The following is a 10,728-nucleotide window of genomic DNA, read 5'->3' on the forward strand; positions in this document are numbered from 1 at the left end:
ACTGCCTGTAGCTCTTCATCCAGTAGCAGTCCGCAGTGAAAAAATTTCTGTCTTTGTAGGCTTGTCAACTGGTGTGGTCTTTGAGTATTAAATACATGAAGATGGTGTAGGCAACTATATCATCGAGGGTTCATAGGTGCAGCATTTCTGTCATGTCAAAACACAATATCTCATAGCAGTTGTCCCTGTCTCCAGCTTTTACAAACTTTCTTGATGTTCCCTGAGACTTAGATGTTGTGTTATAGATGTCCATTATGAGACTGGAACCCCCACCAGTTTACGTACTCTCTGTATTTTGACTGTTGTTGATCTTTCTAATGGTCTCCATATGTTACAAAAAGAACCTTCTTTGATTATGCATGAGAACTGTCATTATCTATGGGTATAAGGATGATTATTAGAAGGCAATTAGAAACTATGTGAGTTTAGCACAATAGTAGTAGTAAGTTCTCCTCTAGGGTTATATCTTATTGTAGAATTATTTCCTTTGGTGTCTTTCTTTATTTCTTCCAATTTTGACTTTATGCCAGCTTTGTTTTGAATTCTGCTTACTTGATAGATTATTTTTCATCCTTTGATTCCCAGTCTGTCATTGTCCATTTGGTCTATGATATAGTTAAACTCTGAAATTTCTTTGTTGATTTTTTTATTTTGGATGGTTTCTCTAGAAATGAGAATGAGATATTGAAAAGGTATGGAATGCTTCATGAATTTGTGTGTCATTCTTGTACAGGAACCATGTTAATATTCTCTGTACAGATGCTGCAAGAAGCAAGCACTAGAAGCAAGCCAGTTTCTTCGTCTGCTGGTTTTGACTCCATACAGGGTCATGTAACTAAGTGTGGTGGTTGTGAAAAGGGTTGGCAATGATAAAGGGTTTCTGAATACACAATGACCAAAGTTAGTTCAAAATTAGATGTGTCGTGAACCTAAGGTATTTTCAGCAGTACTCACTTGTGTTGAATTACAAAAGTTCACTGTAGCTTGGGGTCAAAACAACATAACATGCATTTTTGTATACTTCATAATGTTATGTCATACAATATGAATGGACACTATAGGGCTTGGAGTCAAGACTATTGAATTTTAGGAATGGAAAAATGTACATACAAAATTTTCTACTCTTAGAGAAACATAATGGTTTAATTACAGAAAACAAGACTTTTAATATTTTCCCACTGTCATTACCCAGCATGCAAGTATCAAATTAGTATATCTTTCAGTTGAGTTGGATTTCAATGTTTGATTTTTAAAATTACTGTTTGAGCTGCAGACTTGAATTTCATTAAAAAAGGATTAAATGAATTTTGGTTTGAGATTAGAAGAGAATTTCCAACAATTGCTGTAATATCCCTAAATCTACTATTGTCATTTTGTACTACATATTATATGAAGTGGCATTCTCAGTATTGATAATTATAAAATCAAAATATTTATCAACGCTGAAAAATATTGTCAGTGTTCTACATCTTATAATATCACAGATTCACTGAGGATTTAACTCTTTTTTTTTTTAGATTTAAAATTTTATTTATTTCTTTATTCACTTCACATCCTGCTAACTACCCCCCTTCTGGACACCCTCTCCCATCATCCTTCCCCCATCCCTCCCACCTCCTTCTTCTCTGAGTCAGTGGAGGCCCCCTGGGTATCCTCCAACCCTGGCGTATCAAGTCTCTGCAGGGCTAGGTGCATCCTCTCTCACTGAGGTCAGACAAAACAGCCCAGCTAGAAGAACATATCCCACAGTCAGACAACAGCTTTTGGGATAACCTCTGCTCCAGTTGTTTAGGACCCACATGAAAACTAAGCTACACATCTGCTACATATGTGCAGGGAGGCCCAGGTCCAGCCCATGTATGCTCTTTGGTTGGTGGTTCAGTCTCTGAGAGCCCAAAGGATCCAGGTTAGTTGACTCTATTGGTATTCCTGTGGAGTTCCTATCCCCCTCAGGGGCTGCAGTCTTTCACCATATTCTTCCATAGGAGCCCCCAAGCTCCATCTACTGTTTGGCTATGGGTATCTGCATCTGTTTTGGTCAGCTGCTGGGTGGAGCCTCTCAGAGGACAGTCATGTTAGACTCCTGTCTGCAAGCATAACAGAGAATCATTAATAGTGCCAAGGATTGGTGCTTGCCCATGAAGTGGGTTTCAAGTTGTGAGAGTTATTGGTTGGTCATTCCCTCAGTCTCAACTCCATCCCCTGTCCCTGAATTTCTTGTAGACAGGATAAATTTTGGTTGAAGTTTTTGTAGGTGGGTTGGTGTTCCTATCACTCCATTGGGGTTCCTGCTTCTTTGGGTTCCATATCCCCAATGCTTTGAGTCACAGTTCCATATCCCCATTGATTCTTGGGTGCCTCCATTATCCCAGGTCGCTGTCAAGTTCTGGGGATGCTCCTACCTCCCCATCCTACCCCCTGTCATTTGCAAATTTCTATTCATTCTCATGGTCATCTGACTATCTCTCTTGTCCCTACCTATACCTGATCCTGAATGGCCCCCATTATCCTTCCCATCTCTTCTCCCATCCCTCCATCCCTCTGCCTCTTATGACTACTTTATTCCTTCTTCTAAGTGAGATTCAAGCATCTTCGCTGTGCCTTCCTTCTTGGGTCTGTGGAATGTACATGGATATCCTGTATTTTATGGCTAAGATCCATTTATAAGTGAATACATACCACTCATGTCCTATTGGAACTGAATTACCTCACTCAGGATGATATTCTCAAGTTCTATTCATTTGCCTGCAAAATTCACAATGTCTTTGTTTTTAATAGTATTCCATTGTTTAGATGTACTACATTTTCTTTGTCCATTCTTTAGTTGATGGACATCTAGGTTGTTCATTAAAAAAGGATTAAATGAATTTTGGTTTGAGATTAGAAGAGAATTACCAACAATTGCTGAAATATCCCTAAATATACTGTTGTCATTTTGTACTACATATTTATATGAAGTGGCATTCTCAGTATTGATAATTACAAAATCAAAATATTGATCAACTCTGAAAATATTGATGGTGTTCTGCATCTTATAATATCACAGATTCATTGAAGATTTATTTCTTTATGCTATAACAAACCAGCATATTTGTTTTCTTTCACATTTAATAATTGCTGAAATTATATGTATACCAAAGATATTTTGCAGCAAATTTCTTTATGATTTCTTCTTTAATAAGTGTTTGACTTATATACTTATTATATAATTTTATGTGCCTTAGGTCACATGAGAATTTCTTGAGTCAAAGGGAGTTGCAAGTTGGAAAAGTTTTCTGTCTTGGAGCAGCCCTCTGGACTCATTCTGGGTCAAATAGACAGATGTTCTGGTTTTTGGTGGGAATCTAAACAAGCTTTTACAACATTGCTTCTAAGGGAAAATATAGCTACAGTTCCAAGTAATGGAGATCTATGCTTCTTAAAACATGACCAGTGCTTGGGTTGTGAACAGCTTGTTGTAGAAGTCAAACTCAATCACAAGTGGAGAGGGAGGGAGGAACCTGGGAGGGAAAGTGAACAGTGGGGAGAAAGAAAGGAACCTGATCTAGTATTGGGTGAGGGAAAAGGACTGAAGCCCCGAGGGCCAGCAGAAAGAATATAAATAGGTAACCTCAGGAAGTAGGAGGTTGGGGGGACCCTCAGGACTCAAAGGAAGGGACCTAAGATGAAATGCGTGACAGTAGAAAGAGGGAATTTATAAGGTCCAACTCCAGCAGGAAGACAGGACATCAAGTGAAGGATGGGGTTGCCATCCCACAGTCACATCTCTGACCCATAATTGTTCCTGTAGGAAAGAATTACAGGGATGGAAATGGAGAGGAGCCTGAGGAAAAGAAAGTCCGGTGACAGGGCCAAAGTGGGATCCAGCTCAAGGGGAGGTCCCAAGGCCTGACACTATTACTGAGGCTATGGAGTGCTCACAAAAAGGGACCTAGCATAACTGCCCTCTAGAAGACCCAACAAGCAGCTGAAAGAGTCAGATGCAGATATTTGCATCCACCCAATGGACAGAAGCTGCTGACTGTGGTTGAATTAGAGAAGGCTACATGAAGCTGAGAAGGGTGATCCTGTAGGGGGACCAGCGGTCTCAATTAATCTGGACCCCCGAGATCTCTCAAACGCTGGACCACCAACCAGGCAGCATACACCAGCTGATATGAGGCTCCCAACACACATACAGTAGAGGACTTCTGGGTCTGTGTTCATTCAGAGATGATGCACCTAACACTCAAGAGACTGGAGACCCCAGGGAGTTTAGTGGTCAGGTGGTGGTGGTGGCATCCACGTGGAGACAGGGGGTGGGGAGGCGCTTTGGGGTTTTGAACAGCCAGAGGGTGGACAGGGGTGTGTGAATGAAATCTAGAGTGTAAAAAAATGCAAATACAAAATTTTCCAAAAATAAAGGTGCTTTCTAAAACTCAGTTCCACCCTACTCCCCTGCCCCTTGCTTTCCTTAGGATAGGCATCTTTCACTGAGTTGTGTTCTGTATGTTTTACTACATCACTTAGAGATTTTTTTCCTCTGAAGATATATCAGAACAACTCTCCATACATCTATCAACTTGTCCAGCTGCTTCTTTGAATAAAGGGTTCCCTTTTAGATATGCTATTGAAACAGTGTTTTAAAAGCATTTCTACTCTGTAGCTATACTTCTACATGCTAAGAACTTACTATTTGCACTGATCACCTTCAGTTTTTAAGCATGTACTAAATGAATAGAGTGAAAATTTTCATTATATTACTATACATGTGTATAGTATATTTTGATCATATTCATCATTTCTATTCCTCATTTTTATTAATTAAAATTGTTCTTTCTCAATTATATATATGTATGTATGTATATATATATACATATTGCATACTGACCACTCTTATCATCTTATCCAGTTTCATTTCTCTACCACTCTTGTCTACCCTCCCCTTCCCTAGAAATCTCTTTCATGCTCATGCTCATGTTCGTGTTTGTGTTCATGTTCATGTTTTGAGACACACTAAGTTTAATGAATGCCTGTGTGACCATGAATCTGGAGTTATGTAGTGGAGTCAGTGGGCTCAGAGGTCATTACACAACTGAAGATGGTGATGTCCCTTCTTCCGGAATGTATCAATAACCAATAATTCAGCAGTAAGGGGTAGGGAGGACTATTACGCTATCTCATGTCCTTCTTTTCTCCCTGCATTTCAAGTTGTCTCCTTTTTATTGTTACAGCTATATGAATATGTGTGGGTCCGTGTTCTGACTCCTGTTGGGTCTGGCCATTGGGGAGCCTGGCTGCATTTTTCCCCACTCACCATCATTGGGTACTGGGCTTTAGGGAAGCATGGAGACACTGCTCTGGGGGTGGGAAATGCAGTCTGAGATGAGGGAGCCAAAGCTGGTGTTCTCTGACCCTTGGGCACCCAGTTGCAGACCGTTGTGGACTGTGGGTTGAGGATGGCCTGTAACCTGGATGGACTGACTGGGAGCTCCGGCTTAGTTCATTGGTGATTGTCCTTAGCTTGGCGGAGGTTGGCTGGAAGTTCAGGGAAGCCTTCTACTGGAGATTTAGGCGGGAGCTCTGTAGGCAAAGGCCTTCTCCATTCTCCCCATGGTGGTGGTAGATGAAAGAAACAGTCCTTGGTTCCAAACTATTTATTGGTTGTTCACCGTGGAAAATGGATGCATACCAACTTCTCAGGGTGGGCCAGAGATTAAATACCTTTTGCAGGGAAGAATGTCTGGGAAGGGGGGCTTAGTGGCTAAACCCTCAGGGCCTCTAGGGATCTCATTAGCATGGAAAACTCTGTCCTGGACCTACATGACCACAGGTCACATTTCCTTATGTGGGAAGTGTGGCACATGTTCCAGGCCAGGAATCTGGCAGGGAGCAACTAGCAGGAAACCTCCTACTGTATTAGGTGTGTACCCTGAGTTTCTGGGGACTCAGATGCTCTCTATCTTACCAAGCTTCCTGGCATGGTTTACTGTCCCACAAAAGTGAAATACAAGTTCTATTGGTCTATAAATTTTTCTTTTGCATTGTAAGGCACAGAACTAGATCTTATTATTTTTGCACATCCTTTCTCTATCATAGGCCCTGGGTGTTAGACACTAAAGAACTCTTTCTAACAATGAGGTGAAGCAATTGTTGTTTTTCATTTTGAAGTATGTTACCATAACTACTGACAAGGAGAAACTTGACTACTAAGACTAGTCAGGTTAAAAAAAAAATCTGAATTCACAATTGGTATTTTCAGGAAGAAAACTATTTTAACCCTTTTGATTAAGACTGCCCCTTTTTTAACCAAGCCCATCTATTCTATTTGGGTTCACAGTTACAATGCATTTCCTAATACATTTGTAACTAAAAGTAGCCTTAATTCCAGGCAATGGTTCCATATATAACTTTTCATTGCTCCCTCTCTCTCTGTTTTTTGTTTAAGTCTGAAGGATGGTAGAGCCCAGGAGAATGTGAAGACTCAAGATGGAAGGCTATTTAATCAGGAACACCCATAATGAATTGTATATGAGCAAGAAATAAACTTCTATTGAATTCAACCACTAACATTAAAGGCCTTGTCACCCAAAAGATTACATTGCATATACATTCTTGTAAAGTGTTTTATTCCTTTGTACTTCTGTAGAATGTTTGTATCCTGAAGGCAATTCTCTGACACCAATTGAGTGTCCTCCAATTCAGTTCCATTTTGGCATTAACTAACTGGGACCAGTATAAACCTCACAGGTTATTGGTCTCAGATGACAACCATAAGTCCTTAGTATTTCAAAGTCACTAGCATGTTTTTCTAGCCAGTTAAAATTTCTGGTGATCACATGACCCTTTTGAAGTTTAAAAACTTGCTCAATTGATCCAGACCTCACCTAAAGCACTGATTTTAAGATACAATTTTTGTACAGGATGCAACTTATGAGTAAGCCAAATGGAAGAGGGAAATAGGACAGGGTCTGAGTGAAGAGTAGTGAGGTGCATTTCTATGTCTTCTCTTCATGAAATCTGAATATGCATTTTCTAAGAACATCAGTGTCTTTATCTGTCCGGAGGCATCACTGATGCTCTGGGTCAAGAGACTTTATTGCGGTCTTTATTATGCAGCATGTCTGCTTAAATCATTGGCCACATGATTGAATCCAGTCTTCAGGTCTTTTCTCCTCTTTCCAAGTTTGGAAGAAAGGTTCAACTTTCAATCTTCTGCTTTGCCTTTTTGGTGACCAATTTCCATTGGAAGGTATCTAGGGGATCCACCACATGTCATCTAATTAGCACAAACCCAAGTATGAATGAAAGGAGATTATTATGAATAACAAAAGCACTTCTACTAGATATTTCAATGGTTTTTGAAGCTTTGTACCAGGAAAAAGGCCAGATAAATTCTTTATTATATCACAGTAGTAAATGACAAAGGCCAACCCTTAAGTATAAAAAATTGGTTGTTTGAGATTATTGACCAAAGATTGTCTGGACTGGTGCTTGCTCATGAAGCTCTCCTTGCTTAAGCTCTAAAGTTTTCTCCTTTGTATCAGATCTTCTCAGTTCTTCACCCCAATTATAGCTTCAGCACACACTTGTTTTCAAGTTAAGCTAGAAGAAAAGTTCATATTCATGTTTGACTGGTCAACAGCTAATTTAGTCATCTAAACTTCATTATTCCTTTGAATCATTTTCTATCCAAAATTTCACCATGGTAATATTTTACTTGATGAAAAAACATTTATTACTTTCTGATTATATAATTCGTATGTGATTAATAAAAGAAGAGTGATAAGTAGTAACTATTAAAATCATAGTGCATTTTTACAGTCTTTGTATGCATGCATTTGCAAGTGAACAACATTCCTTCTTACCTAATTGGAATTATACTGCATCTAGAAATTGTCAATATTTACTTCTCTTATTATTTCTTATGTCATTCAATGTTCTTTAAAACCATTTTTACAGTAACAAAAAGCCCAGATATCTGCTTTACTTACAGATCTATCATAATTTATTTGAACATTCACCAGTGATCTGAACATTTTGATTTGTGTGTGTGTGTGTGTTTGTGTGTGTTTAGTATATATATAATATTATGGTAAGCATCCTTTATAGTAAGCATTGTCATTTTTGGACTATTCTTCTCATTCCTTTTAAATACAAAATTTAGTATATTTTGAGTTATTTGCATTTCCAGCAATATGCAGCTTTCTGTTGAACAATTTGGTATTAGGAAAAAGAATAAAGGCACTTCATCTTTTGATGTTGTGGTTCTTTCATCAGAGAGAATTAAAACTGAATAAACAAACAAAAACATAAGAATTTTGTCCACAGATATTGTAGCAGCTCCTATTTATAACCAAGGACCATAGCAACTAGTCAAACATATCCAATTTCATATACAAAGTCATGAGCATTATATATAGATGCAAAATGATATATTGAGTATGCTGATATATATATATATATATATATATATATATATATATATATATATACACACACACACAAACATTAGGTTAAAAAGCAGAACAGGGGGAAAGTAGTACACACTGACTGCCTATATGAAAATATATTGCTCTGTGCTGTTAAAATTTGGATGAGAATTTACTGTTACCCCAAAATCGATGGTTTAGGTTTATGGATGACTTTTCTGTAAGCTTGTTTAAATATTGGGGCAGTTTGCCTTTTAAAATCACTCCTTCATATTACCCAAAGAAAACAAATTTATTGTTTGAATGTTGACCTCCTAGAAACAAAGGGTAGGGAGATGTCAGCAAGTGTTGAGACTTTTAGGAAGAAGAGTCTCTTTCCTTTGGTCCTGTTTGTCTTCATGTATCATTTTTGCTTTATCAACCCAGATTCCATTTTCAATATTTTTATGCAGCCCTTTGGTCATGTGCTTTTCATTACTCTATCAAGATGTCAGAACTCTTATAGTCATGTGGGAGAGTGAAACACTCCATTTTTTCTTGGGGAAATTTTGTTTGAAGTCTGAGGATCTTGAGATATTATCTAATCTGGAGCATTCTACGGGATGCTGCTCAACTCCTCCTTCTTCTTGTTAAAATATTTATCTATGTGTTTGTGTGTATGTCTGTGAAAGTATGTGTATGTGTGTGTATGTGTGTGTGTGTCCTTGGAGGCCAGAAGAGGATATTGTATTCCTGGGAACTGGAGTACTGGTGATAATGAGTTGCCTGACCAAACCTAGGTTGTCTGCAAGAGTAGCAAGTGCTCTTTACCACTGAGCCATCTCTCTGGCCTCTTAATTTAAGCTATTCATAATATATATGGTACATTGCCACCCTTGTTTACCTCTTATTTGGAAAGCACAGACCACATGGCTTCATCAGAAGTTAAGGTAGGGATATTGAAATTTAGGTGAGTTTTGTTTCAAGTAAATGAATCTCTGTTTTAGAATTTCAAGTATATGAAGAAGATATTTAGGATGAAATCTGCCTTATTTAAACATACCTGGGTAAAAATCCAATTCCTTTCTAAGTTCTATGAATGTTTTAATGATACTCTACATCATTAGGTACTCCTCAGAATAAGATGATAAAGTGGGAGGTAGGAATGAAAAGACCTGGCCTATGGAAAACTATGACTATCCAGAGTATAGTTTCTAGCTTTTCTCTGTGTAAAGAAATCAGCTTCACTGTAAGTGAATTATCTTGTGTATAGATGGTGAATTTCATATAGTAACGAAACCAAGGAATTCTCCCTGGATCTGTTTTTATATTTTTAAAAATTTCTAAGAGTACAGAAATGGTCCATAGCTCACATTGTCTTGTAGCTTCTAGGCTGTCTTAGTGTCAAGGGATTGACATATGGTATTAAAAAGAAGCACAAAGATGGCTGGTAAAGTAGCTTAGCTGGTAAAGTATTTGGTGTGAAAACATAAGGAAGGACTAGAGTTTGGATCACTAGAACCAATGAAAAGGTTGGGTAGGCAGGGCAGGCCCTCCTCCCATGATCCTAGTGATCAGAAGGATCATGCTTGGCTAGAACATGCTTGGCTAGTTAGCTGCCCTGGATTCAGGCAAGAGATCCTGCCTCAAAATATAAGGTGGAAAATAACTGAGGAAGACACCTGAAGTTAGTCCCTGGCTTCCATACCCAGGTAAAGACATGGTCATGAGCACCTTTACACAGTCACACCCACACATATGCAAACATACATAATATGCATATCACATATACACATGCACACATAGATACACAGAAAGAATGGAGGATCGTGTGCATAGAATTACTTAGTTCAGATGATTATAGATCCCACTGAAATCCCTTGGCAAGAGTTAGGCACACCCAATCCTGACTCACTACAAGGTAGTGCTAGGCTACTTGATGGATATAGTCTGTTGAAATAGCCACTTTCAAGCACTGTAGAAGGTTCTAATTTTATTGGTTAGCTTATGGTCTCTATACCATTCTCGGAACTTATTTCCTGTTACTTCACTAAATCTAATTTACATATTCACAATGGATTAGGCAGCTGTAATCACATTATTTAATTACTTTAAAAAATTCCATGATTACCCACTGGTTTTGAAGTTAAGTGTCATCTCTTTACCCTGGTACTTAAGCCCTCAGAGAACATGATCTCAGCTTGACGCTTCAGTCTCATCTTCCAACACTCACATACCCAGCTAGAGCACTTGCTGTTCTTCAAACACAGGGTCTTCGGCTCATCCTATGTGTCCATAAGTTGTTCTGTCTACCTCTCCAGTCGGACACTCATGGGCA

At 38.6% G+C, this 10,728-nt stretch overlaps 1 non-coding gene across 1 annotated transcript; it reads right to left on the reverse strand.

The window, feature by feature from the left end:
* Positions 1-688: 688 nt before the first annotated feature.
* Positions 689-790, reverse strand: LOC115030144. The gene has a single exon (XR_003835769.1). It is a non-coding gene; the product is annotated as a U6 spliceosomal RNA (small nuclear RNA).
* Positions 791-10,728: the final 9,938 nt, after the last annotated feature.

The sequence above is a fragment of the Mus caroli genome, chromosome X (genome assembly GCF_900094665.2).
Source record: "Mus caroli chromosome X, CAROLI_EIJ_v1.1, whole genome shotgun sequence".
In the NCBI taxonomy this organism is placed as follows: Eukaryota; Metazoa; Chordata; class Mammalia; order Rodentia; family Muridae; genus Mus; species Mus caroli.